General features: G+C 34.7%; 1 protein-coding gene across 2 annotated transcripts in view; it reads right to left on the bottom strand.

The window, feature by feature from the left end:
* The window catches only part of HmgZ (HMG protein Z), a 53,310-nt gene that overhangs the window by 16,435 nt on the left and 13,846 nt on the right, over positions 1-23,029 (bottom strand). The window contains exon 1 of one of the 2 annotated variants that reach the window (XM_073955955.1): positions 2,386-7,215. The exons of the other annotated variant lie outside the window; for it this stretch is intronic. The gene's annotated coding sequence lies outside the window, so the exon portion shown is untranslated. Of the gene's footprint in view, positions 1-2,385; positions 7,216-23,029 lie in introns of those variants that run through there. 2 annotated transcript variants of the gene reach the window in all.

The raw sequence follows: 23,029 nt of genomic DNA, 5'->3' as shown, positions 1-23,029 counted from the left end.
CGTCTGTCTGTGGAAATCACTCTAGCGTCCGAACGGATTGACGTAGGTGGATGAAATTTTGGGAAAATCTATTATTTGTACGTAGGACTTGTGGTATTGAAAGCGGGCTATGTAGGTCCACGCTTTGGTATAGACACCATATAAAATGACGCGTGACGCGTCGTCTTTTTAAGGAATGTTTAAGATATTTGTCCCAGTTTACCACCGAATTGGTTGTAACTTTGTATTTTGTGTCTCCAGAGGCCAAAAAACACTCCTACCAAAGTTGGTTTATATAGGTCCACGTTTTGGTATAGCCCCCATATAACGCCCCATATAAAGTACGCGTCATTTTAATATATTTTGAATGTATTAGACCCATTTGACCACAGAATTGGTTGTAATTTGGTATTTTGTGTCTTCAGAGGCCAGAAAACATTGCTACCAAAGTTGGGTTATATAGGTCCACGTTTTGGTATAGCCCCACATAAGGCCCCTTATAAAGTAAGCGTCATTTTAATATATTTTGAATGTATTAGACCCATTTGACCAAAGAATCGGTTGTAACATTGTATTTTTGTGTTTCCAGAGGCTAAGAAACATTTCTACCATAAAATGTTTATATAGGTCCACGTGTTGATATAGCCCTCATAATACGATATCTCCCGATTTTCGATATTTTGAAGGTTTTAGCCTCATTATCACACCGAGATGACTGAAATTTGGTATTTAGTCTGCTTTAGGTGTATAAAACTTTCCCCCAGAAATTTGTAGGTATAGGTCCACGCCATCATATAGCCCCCAGGGAACGGTACCTCCGAATTTCGGTATTTTGAAGGTTGTGGCCACATTAATCCACCGAAATGGCTGACATTTGTGGTGGAGGGTATAAAAAGTTCGGCCCGACCGAACTTAACGCTTTTCCTACTTGTTTTCTTTTTTCTTGCTCCAGTTTTTCCAACAAATTTTGAGGTTGGTACAAAACTGGTGTTTCAGAAGGTATTTTAATCAATCAGAGACAATCGCTCTATGATTCTTTAACGACCAACGTCTGCATTAGCTTGTTATCTTGGTAAAAATGAAAAATCTGTATAATACCCTCTTTGTTTAAGATTATCTTTTATAATGTTCAAATATTGTAGTACTAGAACTTTCCATAAAAAGTTAAAGTAACGCACACATCGAACGCATATCGAAAAAAAAAAATAATAATAAATTATCATTGTAAAATTTTTCTCAAAAAGCATAAACTTTTGCCCTTTACTGCATTTATTTTGCTAAAACACTTTAAATAATTTATTTAGAATGATGAATACACACGAAAAAACACACAAAATTGATAACCACAACATTTTTCATTAATTTAAGCTCTGTTCCAGAACTAAAAAGTTTTTACAATTTTTACCACTTTTACACATTTTGCGTTCCCGTACACAAAATTTATATGAAAATCGTTTACGACTTTTACAACTTTTACCACATTATAAAGTACGGGAACAGACCATTAACTAATCGAGCTATATGACCTGTATACCCATATAATTTATACGGTTTACAAAAAAAAACGCCATTTTATTGTGTATATCTGTATATTGACAACACTTTTTTCTCACTTCAGAAAAAAACGAACCTCAAATTACCGTTAATTTGTTGTGTTATGACTAATTCTCTGTATCAGTTTTCTAAGTGGCTCTTTGTACTCTCCCTTCCTCACACACACACATACTCTCTCTCTGACCAAGAACTCGGCTATCTGTCTGTGTGGTTTGGCAAAGGGGAACAAACAACAGAGTTGATTTTTTATTAATTTAAAGATGATTATAGGTTTTATTTATATGAAGGTGAATTTATTATTAATTAATCAGGGGTTTTAAATAAAAATATAATTATTTAGAGAATTATTTAAAGGAGTGTTAGTCACCAAGCAATTCCCATTAATATTTTTTTGGCTTTTATCAGCAGTAATTCTTTCACAAGTCGATAGCCGAAGATATAAACGAAGTGGACTTTTATATGGCAAAAGAAACGAAGCAATTTGTTGGTCGTTCGATTGTCGAGTGTGTGTGGATGGATGTGTGTATGGCACATTCAAAAAGCCAAACGTTGTTTAGCGCCATAATTTGAAAATTTGAAAAAAAATATTTTATTGGGCTGGTGGTAATAAATTATTTTCTCTATACAATTTATTGGCTTTTTTATTATTTTTTTAGTTACGATTTTTAAATTGTTTTAATAAGAAAAAAAACTATTTTCAGGTTTTCAGAGTACAACAAAAATTGGGTTATGATAAGAAAACCAGACAAGATTAAAGGTTGATAATTTTTTGATTATTTTTAATATTGATTTTTTTGTAAGTATTTTTTTATAAACAAAAAAACTTAAAATCTATTTCTTTTTCCAACTTACTTGAGATTTGTTTTTTGCACAGATTAGCAACAATATGCTTTAGATTTTCTTCCGATTATTGGCTGTCTGACTATTTAGTCGCTTTTGCTTGGCTTCTTTATTGTTAGTTTGGGGGCCTCCGAAGAATACAAATCGTCGTTGTTTTCGTCGTCACAATCACCACTCACTATATAGAAGAACAATTTTTGCAAATAACAAAATATTTTGTGATACTACAGCACAAAACACAGAGGAGTCCACACAACGTTATTATATCGAAGAAGATTGTTGGAAACACACAACACACACAGTCAGTCTATCTACTATTTTATGAACAACAGTCAGTCAGACGATGCAAGAACGAAGACCAGGCCAGGCTGCTAGTATAGAAGCAATAGTACTACTGGTTAACAAGAAGAAATTTCACTGTATACTGACTGAACTGAAATCAACTGAACTGAACTCAACAACACAACGGCACGGCTATGAAAACGTTTTCATACGTTTGAAAAATGCTCACAGCTCCTCTACCAGTACATGTACGTATGTGTATGAACGAATAAACTGAACGAACGAACAAACGGGCAAGCAGGCAGGCAAACAACAAGCAAAGCAGCCAGCCAGCCAACATCATAGTAGTAGTCAGTCGTTGACGATTTTACGAACAAAATTTTTATATGAGGGAAAGAAACCAAGAATAATTTTTGTGTGAGGCAAAGCACCACAATATTACCCTGCTGCCTGGCTGCCTGTCGCTTGCTTGGATGCCTATAACAGTCATCATCCACTACACATAGCTTGTTGTATGCGAGTATAACAGCAGAGCTCTTCTTCTTCTTCATCTGTGCACATTTAATGCTGGGGCAGGAATGTGATATGAAGAGGAAGGACAGACGTGTCTTAATGCTCTTCTACATTGAATTTTGTGATGGTTGTTGACGACGACAACGATGATGATGTCGACAACAATGCCGATGATGATGATTGTAATGTTGTTTGTTGTTGATGAAAAGGCTGGGATTTGGCTTTTTGAGGGTTATGCTGCTGCTCTATTCAGAGTTGGGAGTTGGGTTGTAATGGGGGGAAGGGGGTGGTTGTCGTACTTGCACTGAACATGCATTCAAACTTAGTTAAACGCGTCACAGTAGTAGACAATTTCATCAAAAATGCGCGCCTAGCCTCCTCTCACCTCTACAATATGCCATAAAACACATCGCCGCCCCCCTCTTGGGTCCATAAAATAGCATCACTAAAGCAACAGAAATCCAATGAAAAATTATTTTGTATCAAAAACAAAATCTCAATAATAAGAGATACAACATTACAGCGTTATTGGACAAACATTCAGTTTTTTTGCATGAACCAGCAGAAGTACTGTGGGTGACAATGTTGGAGTATGTGTATGCGTGTGTTTCTTTATTGCAGAGGCATCAACACCATCTGCCGCCATCATTCATTGCACACTCAAGCCAACCAACCCAACCAGCCAGCCGAAAGTACATGTTCGTATGTAAACGAAAATCATTTAGACAAGCCAGAGAAGAGTTTGGCATAGCATAGCAGCATTTGTTTATGTTTTTGCATTGTAACCGCCGTACATACATATAAAATACACTAAAAGAAATTGTGTGAGGGGAAATATTCCTTACGTCATGTTTACATTAGAGCTTTTTACCGGGAGACCGGAGCGGCCGCCATCTACTTAAGCCAAGGTACCCAGAAAGAACTACAGGGACGAGCGGCGATCGACGCCAGTAGAGGGACAAACTCAAAATCTTAATATTCCACCACTACCTGAAATTGAAAACGTCATTGATGAAGACGAAAATAGTGGAAAAGTAGTGGAAAAGTACGAGGGAGGTGGAAAGCGCTTCAAGCCAACAACAACAACAATGGCAATGCCAGAAGCTAAAGTTGTGTAGTTCCGGAACGAACTAGTTCCAAGGAACTATTCCGGACGAGGAACTATAGGAACTATATCCGGCTATTTCATTTATATAGTTCCTTTAGTTCATATAGTTCCTTTACTTCATATAGTTCCATTAGTTTATATAGTTCCTTTAGTTCACATAGTTCCTTTTATTTCGCATTCTTCTCTTCCCCTTTTCGCTCGTTTTTCTAATGCTGCCACATTGTTTAATAAACTAACATTGCATGAACATACATTACGTTACATTTCTGGAGAACGTCGACACTTGGCGTTAACGGCGTCAAACGTTTAAATTTACTTTTCTAACTATTGGATTAAACAAAACAAATAAATGTTTGTAAGAGTGATTTTCCAAAGCAAAACGTTACAAAAGATTGCAAAACGATAGAACTTTGAACCATAATTAAACTTACGGACTTCTTTAAATTGATCTGAAACATGTCAATTAAAGCAAAAACAAGTGCAATTTGGCTTCATTATGATGCAGATGGCCCTGACAGAGATAAATGCAAATACTGCAAAACGTCAATAAGCATTGCCGCGGGCTCACATGGAAATTTAAACCGGCATATGAATAGGAAGCACCCGTTTACGCCCAAAAGAATGGAAAGGAAAGCACCGACTGAGGTTCTAGATCTGGAAACAAACGAATTGGAAGTGGTTTCTGAGCGACCATCTAACAGTGCCGCGGCTCTAGTTCAAAATCCACAACCGCAAATAAGCCAATATATCGAAAGACCACCAACTAGAAAAATTGACCGTCAGGTGTTGAAGATGATTACAAAAGGACACCATGCCTTTAGAATTGTTGAAGAGCCCGAATTCAAAAACCTTATAAACATGGTTTCTCAATGTCCTAACTATACCTTGCCATCGAGAAAAACACAATCTAATAATCTTCTCGATAGTAACTATAGTGAGATTCTGGAAGTTGTCAAAAGCCAAGTTCAGTCTTCCTCTGCTATGTGCCTTACAACAGACGAATGGGTTTCCAAAGCTAATTGTTCATATTTGGCTATTACTGCACATTATATTGATGGAGACGTACTAACGTCAAACTTACTGTCATGCATAGAATTTTCTGAAAAGCACACTGGCGACAATATTGCGAAAACTATAAGAGGCGTAACGAATGAGTTCGGTATTTCAAGTAAAATAATTGCTATCGTAACTGACAATGCCAGCAATGTAATATCAGCTGCTGGTTTGTTAGGTTGGCGCTGGGTTGGGTGCTTTGCGCATTTGTTGAATCTGATAGTCAACAATTCATTATCTGTGATAGAAGATGCATTAATAAAAGTCCGCATTATAGTTACCTTCTTTCATAGAAGTACAGGTGCGTGGGAACAACTGGCGGATGCGCAAAAACAGCTGAACCTGCCAATCTTAAAGCTGAAACATGACGTCGAGACAAGGTGGAAATGTTGGAACGCATTCATAAGCTTAGACAACCCGTTACAAAAACACTGTCCTTGACTAAACCAAAATTAAGTCTTTCTTTTGATGAGTGAGCCATAATTGAAGAAATTTTTTTATGCAGTGTAAAATTGCCAAACACTGAAAACAATATCCCAGCTGTCCACGTACCTGATTCCCAAAGTACTTCTGAGCCAGATTATTGGAAATTATTTGATGACGATTTAAATAGAACTGCAAGGCCTGAAAATAATACCCCAGCTGCAATTAGAGAGTTCGACAAATACCTCAACGAGGAGTACATCGACAGAAAAATTAACCCATTACAGTGGTGGAATGAGCAAAAGAAAATATATCCTCGTGTTTATGTATTAGCTTTAAGACGCCTACATGGTATAAGTAAAGAGGTAGATTTAAATGAAAAAAATCTATAGAACCCTTGTTTTCCTGAATTCATAAAACTTCAAAATTAGTAAACAAAAAGGCAACAAGTGGGTTTGTTTACAAAATACCAATTTTGAGCATTTTATAAAAAACGCGAAAATGAATGAAGGGCCACGGTTTCTCCACATAATCGAGTTGTGGATATGATAAAATGTTTGTTTCAATAATAAGCTGAAGGATTTCTTCCATACAAATGTTCTAAAACCAATTTTGAAAATCATTGAATTCGATTGTTTTTAAAATTGTTGGCATATTATTCAAACATCACACACACATACAAAGATTGTGTATATTGTTTTGACGTTTTAGGAACAGTCGAAAGAAAAAAATTTAAATTGACAGGAAGCTTTAGCTAACCTTTATTATTAAACCATGGACGCCTATGTATACAAGCAACGTCCGTTCCATGTGAACGAATATTCCCAGCCACCGGACTGATTATAACTGACGGACGGACTCTATTAAAGCCTTCAAAGGTTAATAAGATTGTTTTTCTACATAATAATATGTAAATTTTTATTTTTTTTTTCTATATGTATATATTTTTTATTTATTCATTCAAAATGTTAAAGATTGCCCTAAACTACTTTAGGAATTACAAATGTGTACCTGTAAAAACGTTTATTTAAATATTAAATGGATTATCTAAACAAAAATTTAAAATGTTTTCCCTTAATGGGGATTTCGTATACGTCAAATGAAATTTAAATCGTTCAATATTTCTGACATCCGAAGTTAACGTTATGTGGGAGCTACATCAAAAAGTGGATTGATATTGACCTTCTTCGAACTTAAAATAAGTTTGGACAAAATAAGTTTGTACAAATTTGCACAAACTTTTACAAAATGCTGTTCGATAACAAACTTGTAAAGTAAAAGAGAGCAAATTTGGAGACAATAGTGAGAGAATTTTGGAGAGTTTTGTTTACAAGTTTTTGCAATTAAAATTTTTCTTGTAAGAACTTGCAAGTTTGATCAGCTGATTTAAATTCGAATGTTTTGTGGCGGACTTCTTGGCAAAAACATAAAACGTTTGGTTATTAAAATAAATAGAAAAAAAGAAAAATTATTAAATAAATTATGGAAAACGATAATGTATGTAAATAAAATAACTTATTTTGTAGTTTGTGGTGACTACTTTTTTATTTTATTATTTATTTATTTAATCTTTTCCGCCAACATCTTCTTCTTCTTCAACTTACCTGACTTCTTGCAAGTTTTTGCAAATTGCTGTTCGATAACAATCTGCAAATTTTTAGTTTCGAGAGAGTAAAATTGGTGGAGAGACTTTACTGAGAACTTGCTTAGTACTTGCAAGTACTTTTCACTTGCGAAGTTATCGTACAGACCTAATATTGCGAATGAGAAGTACTTGCAAGAAATTACCAATTCTTTTTACTTGCGAGGTTATCGAACAGACCTAATATTGGATGTATGGATGTACCCACATCCATATTTCCTTGGTGGACGTGTTCCATAGACCGAACTAAGAAAAGATCTCCAATTCTCTCTGTTTAGTGCTTCGCTTTCTGGAATACTGCGCCTTGTCATCTCTTCATCCACTTGTTTGCGCCATCTATTCTTTGGCCTGCCAATTCTGGGTGCACCGCCATGTAGCGCGAATTTATACGCATTTTTAGCGGGTTCATCATCGCTCATTTCTATTATATGGCCTAGCCAACGCAATCGCTGCATCTCGATACGTTTAACTATATTGATGTCGTTGTATAGCAGATACAGTTCGTGCTTAATACGACGTCGATATTCACCGTCAACGCAGATCGGTCCGAAGATCTTTCGAAGAAATTTTCTCTCAAACACGCCAAGCACTGCCTTATTTGCTTGCGCAAGTACCCAGGCTTCGGAACCATACATCAGCACGGGTAGTATCAGTGTTTTGTAAAGCGTTATTTTTGTTTGACGAGTTGTGGCTTTGTTTTTAAAGTGCTTACTTAAGCATCTGTTGGTCAATACAATTATTCTTTTTATTTCACAACTGATGCTTTTGTTGTGTTTACGGCGGTGTCGAGGTATACGAAGTCTTTTACTACCTCAAAATTATAGGAACCAACTTCAACAGCTGGTCCGATCGCAATGGACGCATTGCGCGTGTACATGGTTACTATTACAGTACGTTTAGACTTATAAATCCACTCGATTTCTAATGTCAATTCCATAGTATATACGTCAAATAGTTCTAAATCCACTGTATTTTATTTGTCGTATATTCTATGGGATTGACAGTTTAAATCATAGTACAAGTTCATAGTCTAACAGGCGTTTTAGTCAGTTTTACAAAGCTAACTTTCCATAACGGTATTTCGTCTAGCTTCTTAGCAAGAAACCAATTTCGATCTAGGTTGCCCTTTTCTTTATTCTTTTATTTTTGTTATGTCAGAAATGAAGCAGGAAAGCAAGGCAACCAGGCGAGGCAGCTTATGTACCCAGGCCTTAAGAACGCATTCATGCATTACATTCATCAGTAGGATGACGAAGCAAAATCAGTTGCGCTTGGATTAAATGTAGAACGGAGGAAGTACACTCAATTGTAATTGAATTTAATGGAAACTTTTTTAAATTTGTGTTTATATAATAAAATTCTTTGTGTTCTTGTTTTTCACAAATAATAAATGCATTTTATTTATTTTGGGATATTTCGCAATGGCTTGCATTTTTACTGATTGAATCGAAAACGGAGTGCATCCTAGCTGTGTGCTGTGGAAGCAAAATAGAGTGCATCCTAGCTGTGCGCTCTCTTGTAAAATTCATAAGTGAATTCATAGGAAAAGATGTACTCCAACGGCAAATGTACTATACACTTGTAGTGATTCAACTGCATCCGCGGATGCAAACTTTTTGCTGGGCAGTTGAGTTGCTATCCATAATCGACCCTTTAAGCTCATAGATTTATAAAGGCCATAATATCTCATACGACCAATCGTAAAAGTGTAAAACACGACAAACTCCGTTATAAAAACAGTTGCAACTTTTCGTACTTTTTGAGCATAGTTGCATTTTTTGCACATGTACATCGAATACAACACTGCATAAACCCAGCCGTGAGAGGATTTAATTTTTGTATGGCAAATCTGGTCAGATTTGACCAGATTAAGCAAATAAATCCTCATGAAGTGGGTTAACCAGGCAAAAAGCTGTAGTGTAACCGTGCTATAATACATACATACATATGCGCAATGGAATTGACATTTGAAACCCAGCGGATTTATTAAATCCGATTATATTAAATGTACTATTATAGTACGGTTACATTAGATTTTTTTTTTGCCGGGTTAACCCACTTCATGCGGATTTATTTGACGTTTGCTCTATGGAATTAACATTTGAAACCCAAACCCACTGGGTTAATCCGGTTAAGTGTAACCGGGGTATTAGTTGGGTAAAAACTTACAGATTTCAACCATTCTTCTAATTCTAAGCCATAGTTTTCTCATAGTGTATTTACCGTAACGGCTTGTTGATGGCTGTACTAAAGTAAAAATTTTGTTCACACAGCAAGTCAACAAAGTCTCACAATGAACGAGACCAAACGAACGAATAAACGAGGATATGCTATGTGTGTTTATGTACGTACGGTCAATGTAAGAGGGGCAGCAGACGATTATGGCATTAAAGAGCAGTAAAGGGGGTCGACTTTCGTACGTAGCGGTGGTCGACCAACACAGCAAGCCAGCCAAGCAGTCAAGCAGTGTATAGGCGGATAAAATACACACAACATACATTTCGCACAATATAACTGCAACAACAACACCAACAACAAGAGCCGTCGCATTCAAAACGTAGCAACTCTACGTACGCAGTAAAAGGCAGTCAACGACAGCAGCGTCAGTGTATCTCGTTATTGGTGTCAAAGTACTCCCTATCTAGTATCTCTTGGTGAATGGAAGGTTGGTGTGTGGTGTGGTCGGTTGGTTTCGTTCGTACGTACGTACTTTGCTTGCTTGTACAACGAGAAACCGGCAACGAGATGCCTGCTTTGCCTCACAAGCAAAAATGTATGAGAAACTGAAACTGACTGTAAAAGAGGGCACACACAAACACAGCAACTACCCCACTCGTAGATGATGTCGTTGAACAACACAAACGACCGAACAACAACGACCAGCCAAAGAACGAAAGCCGTTGTATTGAGTACAGCACAGCCATATGAAAAATAAACACAGTCGTTTCCACCTAGAAAGATGGTTGAAATTTTTCAAAAATATGCCTAAAATTGGAGAATTTATTTGAAATTTCCATATCTTTTTAATGAAAACTCTTAATTACCCTTCTGGGAAGTAGAAGACTACAAAAAATCCCTGAAAGATAGCTTTTTTCATCAAAATCGAACTATCCTCATTGGCGGCCACCGCTGTCACGGTTATGTATACAAAATCAACGCCAACAAGAGTACTCTGTTCTCAGTAAATGTACTAGAGAGTACAGTAGAAATTTCTGCAGCAAGTACGGCTATGAAAAAAATTAAAAATCACGAATTTTCGTTGAGGGATTTACAAAAATCAAGTCCCAGATGGAATTTAGATGAAAACTAAAGGGGAAATGTGGAAAACACCTGGAAAACAAGGAATTTTTGTTATCACTAAACCTGTCCCTAAGTTGTTGACCGGAATTGTTAATTGCTTGGTGTGGCGCATGCAATGCCAGCCATAGCTTTTCGAACAAATGTTGAATTTTGTATGAGAATATGGCGAACTACAGTCATGGTCAGATGAATGGGTACAGTGTAAATGAATAAAATGACCTTTTCAAGGACATTTGGCTAGATTTTTGGAAATTTTTTGATGGCAAATTGTAGCTGATATTAAATGCGATTAAATGGAGTGGAGAAATTATGAATATTTGCATGGATAATGGGAGAAAAGTAAGTTTTAATATTTTCATTAAAATAATATTTTTAAGATTGAAGTTTTTTCGTAATAAGAATTAAAAGAGAGACTTTTATCATATCAATTATAAATATTCGCTCGATTTATCGCCGAGTCAGAATGACAAGTCTTAAGACACTACTTGTAGAGCAGTTTTACATAACGGAAATACTTAAGAAACTTTTGAACCCAATAATTATATCTGGATCGATTTTGTATGCGCGTTCCAACACTACAGACATACATACAGTTAGTCAACTATATTATTGCAAACGACGAATTTTTAAAATTTTAGACGTTTAATTAGGAATTACTACAAGAAATTCGTTCAATAATGTGGGACTTTTTGTAAATATCTGTTGATTAACCTGTTAATGACAACATCAAGCCAATAAATCCAGAAATCGGTTGGAAATAACAAAAACAACGGGCAAAAAGGATAGGTACCTGGTTTTCGTGGTGTCAACTAAATAATTGCAAAATGAATGAATGTGCAATAAAATCGTGGGGTTTCCCCGCGATTTTTTGCATTTAAGAATTTTTAAGACTTTTATGGTATGTGGACATGTAGATCCATAATTTTTGATCATAAATTAATTTTTGTGTGTGCAACATAGACGGTATATTTAGAAAAAGAGAAAGTCAGGTAAACGGTTTCGGAAAATATGCTACATTTGGTCTATTCCAATTATAATAATGGTAAATCCGAAAGAGAAATCCCTAAAATCACCTCTCGTAAGCTGAGAAGTGTATACAACATCATATACCGCACCGTGAAAGAAGCCAGGCTCAAACTGAGGGCGTTACATGGCAGGTCCAAAATAGTAACCTCACGAATTGACTATAGAATGATTAAAGAAATTAACGAAATAGCCCAAAGCAGCACCAGAAAATAGCTTTTTCTAATTAAAAATGATTTTGGAGTAAGTGTGTCACATGGAAAAGTCAGAAAAGTGGTACATAATAACAAGCCCCCATCACGCGAGACTAGGTAAAAACCATTGCCCTCCCATCACACTATATAGAAACTATTCCGACTAGTTATAGACAACTTTTCACGCCATCTTTGGTATTGGGATGGCATTATATTTTCTGATGAGACTAAAATTATGTTATACTATCACAATGGACCTCAAAAAGTATTGGGAAAACCCTTGAAAGCCATGGAAAACAAAAATTTAATACATACGGTAAAGTTCGGAAAACTGTCACTTATGGTATGGGGTTGTATACCAAGCAGTGACCTTGGTAAAATCCTGATTTTGGAAGAAACAATGACATAGAAGGTTTATTTAGATGCTTTAAGAAAATATTTAACCAAAAGCGTCAAGAAATTTGGGTCTGTTGACCCTGAAAATTCAAACAAATTGCAATATAAGTACTACCAAGACAACGACCCTAAGCATAAATCTAATTTATGTAAGACTTGGTTGTTATAAAACTGTACCAAAGTCATTTACACCCTGTTCCAGTGTCTAGATATTAACCCCATCGAAAATGCATAGGTACACCTGAAGGAAAAAGTTGGGAAAAGTCGCCTACTAACCTGAGGGGACTAAATGAAATGCAATAATGAAGAATGGCTAAAAAATAGCATTGGAATATGACATTCCGAAACTATTTATTAAATTCAGATACGTTTACACGCTGTTTTTGATGCCAAGTGTGTGCATACAAAATATTAGAATCAACTTTTCGAAAATACCGTGAAAGACTGAAAAGTTGTGAATTTTGCAATTCTTTAGTTGACAGTGCAAATAATGAGTTGTACTCATTTTTGTTAATTTTAAGAAAATGTTTAGTGAAATTTAGCTGCTTTGTTATTTATTATATTAATAAACATGTGTAAGAATTGCATTGTTAACAAAAATATTAATAATGATATTTATTTATACCAATAAAATGATGTTTTATTTAAAATTTTGTAATAATTTTGGTTTTGCAATAATTAAGTTGACTAACTGTACATATTATTAGACGGAAATATCACAATTGAGGAAATTAAAACACACCAGGGGAAGACCGTACCCCCTATGAGTTTTTCATGCACACATCTGATCAGGGATTTTAAATGGTTTCGATGATTACGAATCCTTTTGCACAACAATATTTCCAATTCATAAAAAGAGATGCTATGGATGTAAACAAATATAGAGGTATAAAGGCCTCGCCTAAAAATAAAAGAATATAGAAGAAAAGGGAAGCTCGAAATTGGCTTGTCCTTTTTTATTATTTTATTTTTATAATGTGAAGGCCTAGGTACATGGTAGAATGATAAAAGGTAGTCGCATCCGGCAAATTTGGGTAAATACAACTCTGTATGTCTGTACTGGAGCGTGCCAAGTACAGAGCAACAATAATACGTCATGACATTTCATAACAAAAACAAAATAAGTTTGTTATTAATCCTCCGGCTATTCATGCTGTGGAGCAGTGATCAACCGCAATAACAGCAGCTTCAACAGGATCAACAACATGGACCGTCTTTAAAACAAATGCTCCCTTGGCAAACGTTATTTTTCCTGCAACAATACCCATCATATCGACAGCAGAAAAGGTGTTGATGTTTATATGCAGAGCAATTTCTTTAATGTTGGTATGCCTCTCGATTTTCCAACAGTAAGGAGTAATAACCTAAAACGATACGAGCCTCCCCCAACCAAAGTTCCTCACAGAATGAACAACAAAGCAACAACAACAGTTGCATCCTTCAGTTCATCAACAACAGGCAACATCAGCAGGAGATATCTTGCAACGACTAAACGATTTCCTTCAACTGCAAACCTAATAAACACTATTAAGATCTTTTAAAATACCCGGAAAAATGATATTTTTGTAATCATAACTTTAGCTGTGTTCCAGAACTAAAAAGTTTTTACAATTTTTACGACTTTTACACATTTTACTCGAAAAAGCGTTCCCGTACATAAAAAAATTGTAAAATGTTCACTTCTCTTTAAACAAAAATGGCGCTGAATGACGCTCTCTTTAAAAACTTTTTATGCCATGTTTATACTTGAGCTCTAAAATCCGCTGGATTTCACGAAATCCTGAAATACACCCCGGTGTTTACACTTATTGTTTTGTTGATTTCGAACATATCACAATAATCAAGGTAGATGCTTATGCGCAGCTGATCGAACATGAATTTTCAAAACAAGTTTTTGTAAATTGAATTAGTCATCAAAAATATACGACAATATAGAACTTTACAACTTTATTTCGAAAATTATCGTAAAATTATCTATATATCGTATAAATTGTGTATAGTACTAACAAATAAAAAAATACAAAATGATTTTATCAGACATCATAATAAAAAATTTTGATAGATAAAATTTGTGTTCAGAACTTGGAAAATATTAATACCTGCAGCAGTTTTCCCGTTTAGAGCTAAAAATGCGTTCCCCTACTCCGAAATATAGCAAGATTTGCACTTCTCTTTAAACAAAAATAGCGCCGAATAACACCCTATTCTTCTGTTTTCTGCCATACACTTTTGGCATAGTAGACACTAGCAACATGTTCATTATCATCTAAATACGATAGTTGATACGTTGATTTTGACATTTCTGCTGCAGTTTTTGCAAGTTCCGTCACTTTTTTTGTTCCCGTATTTTTTAAGAAATTTGTATGGGGAAGCAATTCTTGACAATTCGCTCTTTTTTCTAACATTACCATTAAAAAAGTACGAGAACACAATGAAAAATAGCATTGTAACAAAGTAATTTAAAATTTTTTTCACATTGTTTACAAATTTTGATACTAAATTTTTTTGTTGCAGCAATTGACCATCTACCTTGTTTATTGTGATACATGAAAAGTGTTGCAACTTTTGGTACTTTTTTAGGCAAAAACAGGGTTGTATATCATGTGTATTGTGATTTCGATGTTGATTTCGCTGAAATCACGAAATGAGATGATTTCATTTTTGTATGCGAAATCATGATAAATTTTGCATGATTCCGCGCGAAATCACGAAACGCCTTCGAAATCACGAAAAGACGCCGAATGTAAACCAAACATTACACGACAAATTTGGGCGAGTAAAAAATAGTAACATGGTTGCCGGCGTCTGATTGGCTGATACGCCGACTTTGACATTTGTTCCAGTTTTTTTGACGTATTTTCCATTTTTCCGTTCCCGAACTATTTCAGAAAACTTGTGTGTAAGAAAAAAATTTTTGCAGTTCTCTCTTTTACGAGTTTTACCATTAAAAAGTACGGGAACGAAGCTTTTATTAAACGAATAAAAAGATCTTATTTTTTCTGTTTTTATTTAACTTTATTAATAAAAACATCTCTATCCATAAAATATGTTATTTCACTGTTTTTATTTCTATTATGGAATTAGTTCTTTGGTGCATTCACCGAAGTCCTTGATAACACCAACGGAACAACCCCAAAACATGCAGCACGTGGTCATCTTTGTCCATTTTTCGAAGTTCTTGTGGGAATCAAACGCATCAACGATTTGTTGTTCATGCTTTGTCATCAACAAACTTCTTGTAGTTCTGTTCATCTAATAAAATAACCCTTCTAACTAGGCGTTTACACTAGACAGTTTGTCTTCAAATACAACTCTGATTTACTAACACATACATACATTTGTCGTTTGTCTCCCAGCTGTCCATCATTTTTTCACAGACAGTCGGGTCGACAAATTTTTGACATTTTTTTGAAAAAGAAGTGAGATGTTAATTCAAATGTGCTGAAAACAAAAGAATATGTACAAAAACAAAATATGTGAGCGGAAAACGAAAAGCAATCGATGATTTTCATTCATAATTTTACAACTGTTTTTGAAGTTGTCTGGACGCCTACGTCACACAGGCAAGTTTTGGGTTTTTGACAATCAATACATGAACTCAACTGTCCTGTCATTTGTAAACGCAGGGTAAGATGCACAAGACAGTTTAACATTTGTCCGAATCTTTGCAGGTTTGGTATGATATTTACCATTAACATCAGCAAAGTGCCACCAACAGCGGGAACACGACACCGGAAGGAACAAAACTATACAATAACAATTTTTCATTCGAATGAAATTTTAAATTTAACTGACATTCTGCCAAAATCAATTTGACAATGGCCGTACATCAAATTAAAAATTTGAAAACAAAATTGTAATCAGCTGTTAGCATGGAAGTACCTTTCTTGTTGTACCATGCCTAGGTACATAAGCGGCTAGATTTCTTGCTCCTTTCTGATAAAAGAATAAAGAAGGCCGAGTCAATTTCGAACTATGGAAGCCAGCCGCCTATTTAAGGAGGCCTTCAGAAATCAAGCGTAGCAAGAAAATCAGCTGGCGAGGCTTCTTAAGAGCAGTACACATTGTCAGTTTTGAATGTCGATATTTTGCAGTTATCGATAACTGTCCAACCGCCCAGCAACCACAAAACATTTTGTGGTTGCATGATGAATGACAAAAATGAACGGCCACACTAGCAAGCAACAACAAAGCTGTCATTCAAAACTGGCAATGTGTACTCAGCTTTATGTACCGAGGCCTTTACATTCAAGAACTGTATTGGAAAACTCATGATTGGTATGATAAACAGAAGAATAGTGAGTTGAATAGACAGGCACGATTAGTGCGATTCTCCAGCTTATTTTTTGAGTTACCAACAAAAATCGTTAAAACGCAAAATTATGAATGAAAAGTTCAAATAAAGTTGACAGCACTCGCTATCGGTAGAACTTTACGGTCGCTAAGTCCCAATTTACATTAGGCCATTTTCCTTGTGGCAATTGTCAGTTTGCGGTAGAGAGAGGTGAGGTATATGGTAACCCTTTGCCTCTCAATACCCTCTCTCACCTACAAACTGACAATTGCCGCAAGGAAAATTGCCTAATGTAAATATGGACTAACTTACCGAAAAATATGGTAAATGATCAAAATTATAAGCATTCTAACTTTACCCATTTTTGTCGATATCTCAAAAAACGTGTCAAGGTTTCGGCTGAGCCAATTTCGAAGTATGTTGTCATTTTTTTCTTAATTCTTTTATTTTTATTAAGTCCATATTTACATTAGGCAACTTTCCTTGCGGCAATTGTCAGCTTGAAGGTGAGAGAGGGTGTTGAGAGCAAAGGGTTGCCATATGCCTCACCTCTTTCTCCATGAAGCCGACAATTGGCGCAAGGAAAATTGCCCAATGTAAATATGGACTAAGTCAGAAATGAAGCAGAGCAAGAAACCCAGGAAATCAAAAGTCTGATTATATTGATACCGCTACTGGAGTAAAACAAGGTTCCCTTTTATCTCCAAATCTACCTCAACAACCTACTTGAACATCTAGAGAAAGGGCTTCATATCGTAGAAACATGCATCCGACTACTTATGCACGCCGATGACATTGTATTAATGACCGATAATCCCAACACTTTTCAAAAAATTGTCTATTTGGAGGAGGCAAACTTTTTCATATGAAAGAAACAAACATCAGACTACACATGTACCCCGATGACATTGTAATAATGACCGATAAAAGCCAAAACTCTGCAAAAAATGGATCTTTTTAAAAGTAGAGGTAAACTTGCAGCAAACGAATTTCCAGTGAGTACAAATGCCTAGGAGTTCTATTAATTCCAAAACTCTCTTTTGGAAAGGATATAATGTCCTTAAACTCGACTTAGAAAACTTTTATATCTGAATAGACGGTAAACTACAAAATGTACACTGTTTCTATTTGTTTGTCGATTCGTAGCACAGGTATGGGGAAGCTCATGGCCGAACAAAGCAAGTAAAGTAAGTACTACAACAAATACAACTCAACAACAACCACGTAGGAATTTGTTTGTAAAGTTAGTGTCAAATATAAATGTAAACAAAATAAGGAAATGTCTATAAATTATTGGAATTTAAAAAACTAATATTTTTTCGCATTTGATTGAATATTTTGGAAAACATGAATGAAAAGTCGTTAGATTTTCAATTTGAATGTTTCCATTAGGGTTATGACTTTTTGACATTTTTTCTCAAAAATGATTTCCTGTAGCAGGGATGATTGAACTTTTGCCTAATAATCACTACGCTATCGTTTATTTCATTGAAATATAAAAAAAGTTCACGCACAAATCGATTTTAAAAATATAATTTTTTTTGGTTTGTTTATCGTTTGCCTTATGAATTTTGATGCTTGACGTATTGTTTGGCTATAGGCTTTTCACAAATAAAAATCGATGTTATGATTTTTAATAATTTGTTTTATTTCCAATATTTCGATTGGAATCTCCAATCATCATCAGGGAACTACAACATAAATACAAATCAGCAGTTTTTTTTGAAAAAATGTATGAAATGAAAAAAAATTTTTTTTTTCAAAAATTATTTTTTGTTGCACGAATGAATAAATATAAGCCTACTAATAACTATAATAATGCTTATTTCATTCAAATATTGAAAAAGGTCATGCACAAACCACTTTGAAAAATTTTTAAATTTTTTGTTTTTTGTTAAAAATTATATCTTTTAATAAAAGCGTTTACGACATTTTTACGATTCTCAGAATTGAAGAAAATTAGTGAGAAATAAATTTTATGTCAGTTTAATTATCTCATGTGACTCGTATAGTTTAATTTCAATTATATATCTGCTTACAGTGACTTCAAAAAATTGTCCATTATTTTGATAAATTCAAATTTTAAAATCATTTTGTGCGTGAGGTTTTTTAACCGGATCACGTTATAATTATGATTTTATGTAATCTTATGGCAAAACTCATCACGCTATGATACAGGGATATGAGGTTGTAAAAAAGTCATAACCCTAGTTTCCATACCATTCCACTAAATGCATTATTTCTCGCAGAAAGTATAATTCTTGCAAACTTATCAAAATACCACACCATATTAACAAATGTTGTACCGCCTCTATAATGGGTACTTTACACGATATGTATTTTACATATGGGTTGTCACTTTTTATATACAAAATGTATACGCAAAGTGACAACCCATATGTAAAATACATAGCGTGTAAAGTACCCATAAGCGGTGTTTTAGTGTGCGGCACGGCGTTCGGACTTGGAGGAGGTTACATGTCATTTGTATGAAGAAGTCTTTATGGGAAATACATTTTTTTCTGAAGAATATAGTTTTTCTTCAAAAAATATATATCCCTAATATACATCGAACATAGAAATAAATATATAAAATGTCGTATGGAATTTGACACTAACATTACAGCCCAGTTCAGTCAGCTGGGTATTGCTGTTACCTTTTCTTGTTCTACCATGGGGAAAGTGGATCAACTGCACAGCAATTACCCTGCGTTTACATATGACAGGACAGTTGAGTTCATGTATTGTTTGTCAAAAACGCAAAACTTGCCTGTGGCGTAGGCGTCCCGACAATTGCAATAACAGTTGTAAAATCATCGATTTCGCTTTATTTTCCGTTCACATATTTTGTTATTGTTCATATTTTTAACACATTTCAATTATTTTCTCACTTATTGTTACAAAAATTTAAAAAAATTGTTGACAGTTGGAAGACAAACGGCAAATGTATGTATGTGTTAGTAAATCATGGTTGTATTTTAAGACATATTAGCTTCGTTCCAGAACTTAAAAGTTTTTACACATTTAACACATTTTGAACATTTTTCCCCGAAATGCGTTCCCGTACACCAAAAAAGTTGTAAAATGTTCACTTCTCTTTGAACAAAAATGGCGCTGAATCGCTTTCTCTTTAGAAACTTTTTACACTACAAATTTGAGCGAGCAAAAATGTGCAACATGTTAGCCGGCTTTCGATTCGCTGACACGCCGACTTTGACATTTGTTCCAAATTTTTTGACGTTTCTGCCCGTACATTTTGGAAAAATTTGTGCGTTGAACTCATTTTTGACAGTTTTCTCTTTTGAACATTTTACCATTAAAAAAGTACTGGAACGAAGCTATTGTCTTGTGTAAACGCCTAGTAAGTCCCAATTTACATTAGGCGAGTTTACTTGCGGCAATTGTCATTTTGTAGGAGAGAGAGGTGAGGCATATGGTAACCCTTTGCCTCTCAGCGCCCTCTCTCACCTACAAACTGACAATTGCCGCAAGTAAACTCGCCTAATGTAAATTGGGACTAAGCAACCATGGTACAAGTACACAGGTAGCCGCATCGGCAATTGTTGGCAACATAAAATGTCAAAATTTGACATCAATTCAATGCAATTGACACATTATGTTACCATCAGCTGGCATGATAATGCTACCTGTATTATTGTACCATGTAAGCAACAATACCATGGCACAATAATACAGGTACAGCAACAAAAACAGCTGGTTATCACACTAGTTGTAAAAATTCATTATTGTGAATAAAAACACATACACAATGTAAACAAGCAATTCACAATAATAGATTATTGTGACCAAATTTGACGTTTGGTATGATTTGATGTAACACCTTCTTATTCCACCATGAACAATACCAAGCGGCTTATTACCGAGGCCTTTCATGGTGTTTACAAATGAAAATGTTTACAATGTATGTATTTTGACAGCCATGGTGAAGCGATAAGGCCAACTGATTTCACACAATCCGTCAAATTAACTGTTATTGTTATTGTTGTTGTCGTTTCTTGATCAGTATAGTTTGTATCATGTTGACAGCAACCAAAATAGTCGTCTAGGCCTATAGCCTGTTATTATTATAGGTCTTCTTTGCCGGGTTAATCTTCTTTATGAGGATTTGTTTGACTTATACGCACTGTTTCACTATGTCGAACGAAAATGAAAACGAACGAAAATCAACTAAACTTGTGTATAAGCTCATTTAGACTAGCCATAAATCCTCGACTGGATTTAATAAATCCAGTACAAATCTCATTGCATTTAGATATACATTTTGAAGGATTTAAATGGCAGTCAGCTGATTTTTGTTCATAGCACAATTACCAAGGTAGATGCATCAGCCCATCTGATTGAATTTGAAACATCAAAAGAATTTTTTGTAAACTGAATTCATCTCAAAAAACATACGTCAAATTACAAATTTATTGTTTAAAACTGAAAATGTTAGCACATTATGCTACTAATGCTAACTAAAGAGCAAGTAAAGAATTATTTTATCGCAGTTTGAACATCTAAAATAAATAAACGAATTATTTTATCGTTTAGACATCATAAATATTAGTCTTGGTTGATTAAAATTAACTTTGTACATCAAAACAAATTTAATTTTTCCTCCTTGTTTACAAATTTTTTACATTTTAAATTATTTTTAGTGTAGCAATTCATCGATGCATCTACCTTGTTTCTTGTGCCAGCTTGCATCTTTCAAAGACATAAATACAACAAGATAAGACATTTTGTTTGCTATCATTCTTCAGTGAATGGCTTTTGAATTTAACATAATGTTATATCACGATATGGTGATGTAACATTTTTTTCTTTTATACATTTTTACGTATTTAACCGAATTTACCGATCCAATTGACATAGAATTATTCTTGAATAGATCCTTGAATTCATAAATTTCGTTTCTGATACCATTACATGAAATGTTCCTCCTTGGTTGCGATTTTGAATTAACTGCAACCTGTTAAGGGTAATGTTTCTATACAAAGTTTCGTAAACATTTTTTTGTTGCATGCATTTTGTCTAGTCTTAGTTGTATTTATGTCTTTGCATCTTTTTGTTTTTTCTAGCAACATGTTGCAAAAAACAGAGTTGTATACGAGGATTTATGCCAGATTTAAAACAAATCCACTCAATAGGAGGATTTATTTTTGTATGGGAAATCTGGTAGATTTTGGCTGGATTTAGCAAATAAAACCTGATAATGGGCTAAATCCGGCTAATGATGTCATATCTAAATGGCATATATGATTTTTAAATTTTGTAGTTGTTTTAAAGCAAACACAAAGTCAATATTGCCATGAAAACCAAAGTTTAGATGTTTTTCGTTCCCCTAAGGGTCTGTTTCACTATGTCGAACGAAAATGAAAACAAAAGAATACCAACTAAACTTTGGTCTGTTCCTTTACTTTTAAAAATGGTAAAAGTGGTGAACTGCTCCCATATAAATTGCGTGCTTTTTAAAGTAAAGGAACGCTTGGCAGGTTAAAAATGGTAACCTCAGGTACGTAAAGGAACAGTGCACTTGTTTATATTTAATTAATTGAATGGCTAGAAGACAAAGGCTGATTTTGATAACTTCTATTTATACAAACATTTTTACAAATTTGTAATTATGAAGTATTTATTGAAGTCTTTTTCTTTATCAAGTCACCCTAGTGTCTTGTTTAGGAATAATTTTCTCTCATTTTGTGTCATTTCTCATAGAAGAGTAAAGACAAATTGAAACTTGACAGCACTTTGTCTTTAATTCATCTACCAGAAATGACACAAAACTTTACTCAAACGTTGTATGTATGTGTTTACAGCTTTAAGCTGAAAACAGATACAACGTTTGATTAAAGTTTTGCGTTGGGCGTCGAGAAAAAAACAACAACAACAGGGCGACGACGATACCAAAGTCCAGCGTTTATCTGTTTGTCGGCATATATTTCAAATGAATTTGAATTTTTCGGCATCATGCCCAACAGTGTAAAAACGGCCAAAACGACACAAAACTTTAATCAAACGTTGTATCTGTTTTCAGCTTTACTCCTTTTAAGTTACCGGCAAAAATCCGAAAACACTAGCTCTGTTCCTTTACGCGCAAGAATCTTCAAGTTTTACCACTTTTTACTCGAAAAGCGTTCCTTTACTTCAAACACCATACAATTCATATGGGAGCCGTTTAAAACTTTTAATACTTTTGTCGGTTTTACTATTTTCAAAAGTAAAGGAACAGACCAACTGTTGCTATCGTTAGCAATTAGCGACAAATTTATTTTGATTGCTAACTTAGCATTTTAGTTAAGCATTTTAATTTACCAATTTTTGTCGGTTACTTCAAAACGTGTTAGAGAATCGCACTACTGATTTGACAAACAAGAAGTTTGGAGGAAAAAGATTCAATTTAACAATTGAAAAATTATTTGATT

This window comes from Musca autumnalis, unplaced genomic scaffold (assembly GCF_047663935.1).
Source record: "Musca autumnalis isolate F117 unplaced genomic scaffold, ASM4766393v1 scaffold_5, whole genome shotgun sequence".
Taxonomy (NCBI): Eukaryota; Metazoa; Arthropoda; class Insecta; order Diptera; family Muscidae; genus Musca; species Musca autumnalis.
The sequence above is the reverse complement of the archived record's forward strand: the minus strand, read 5'-3'. Positions and strand labels throughout refer to the sequence as shown.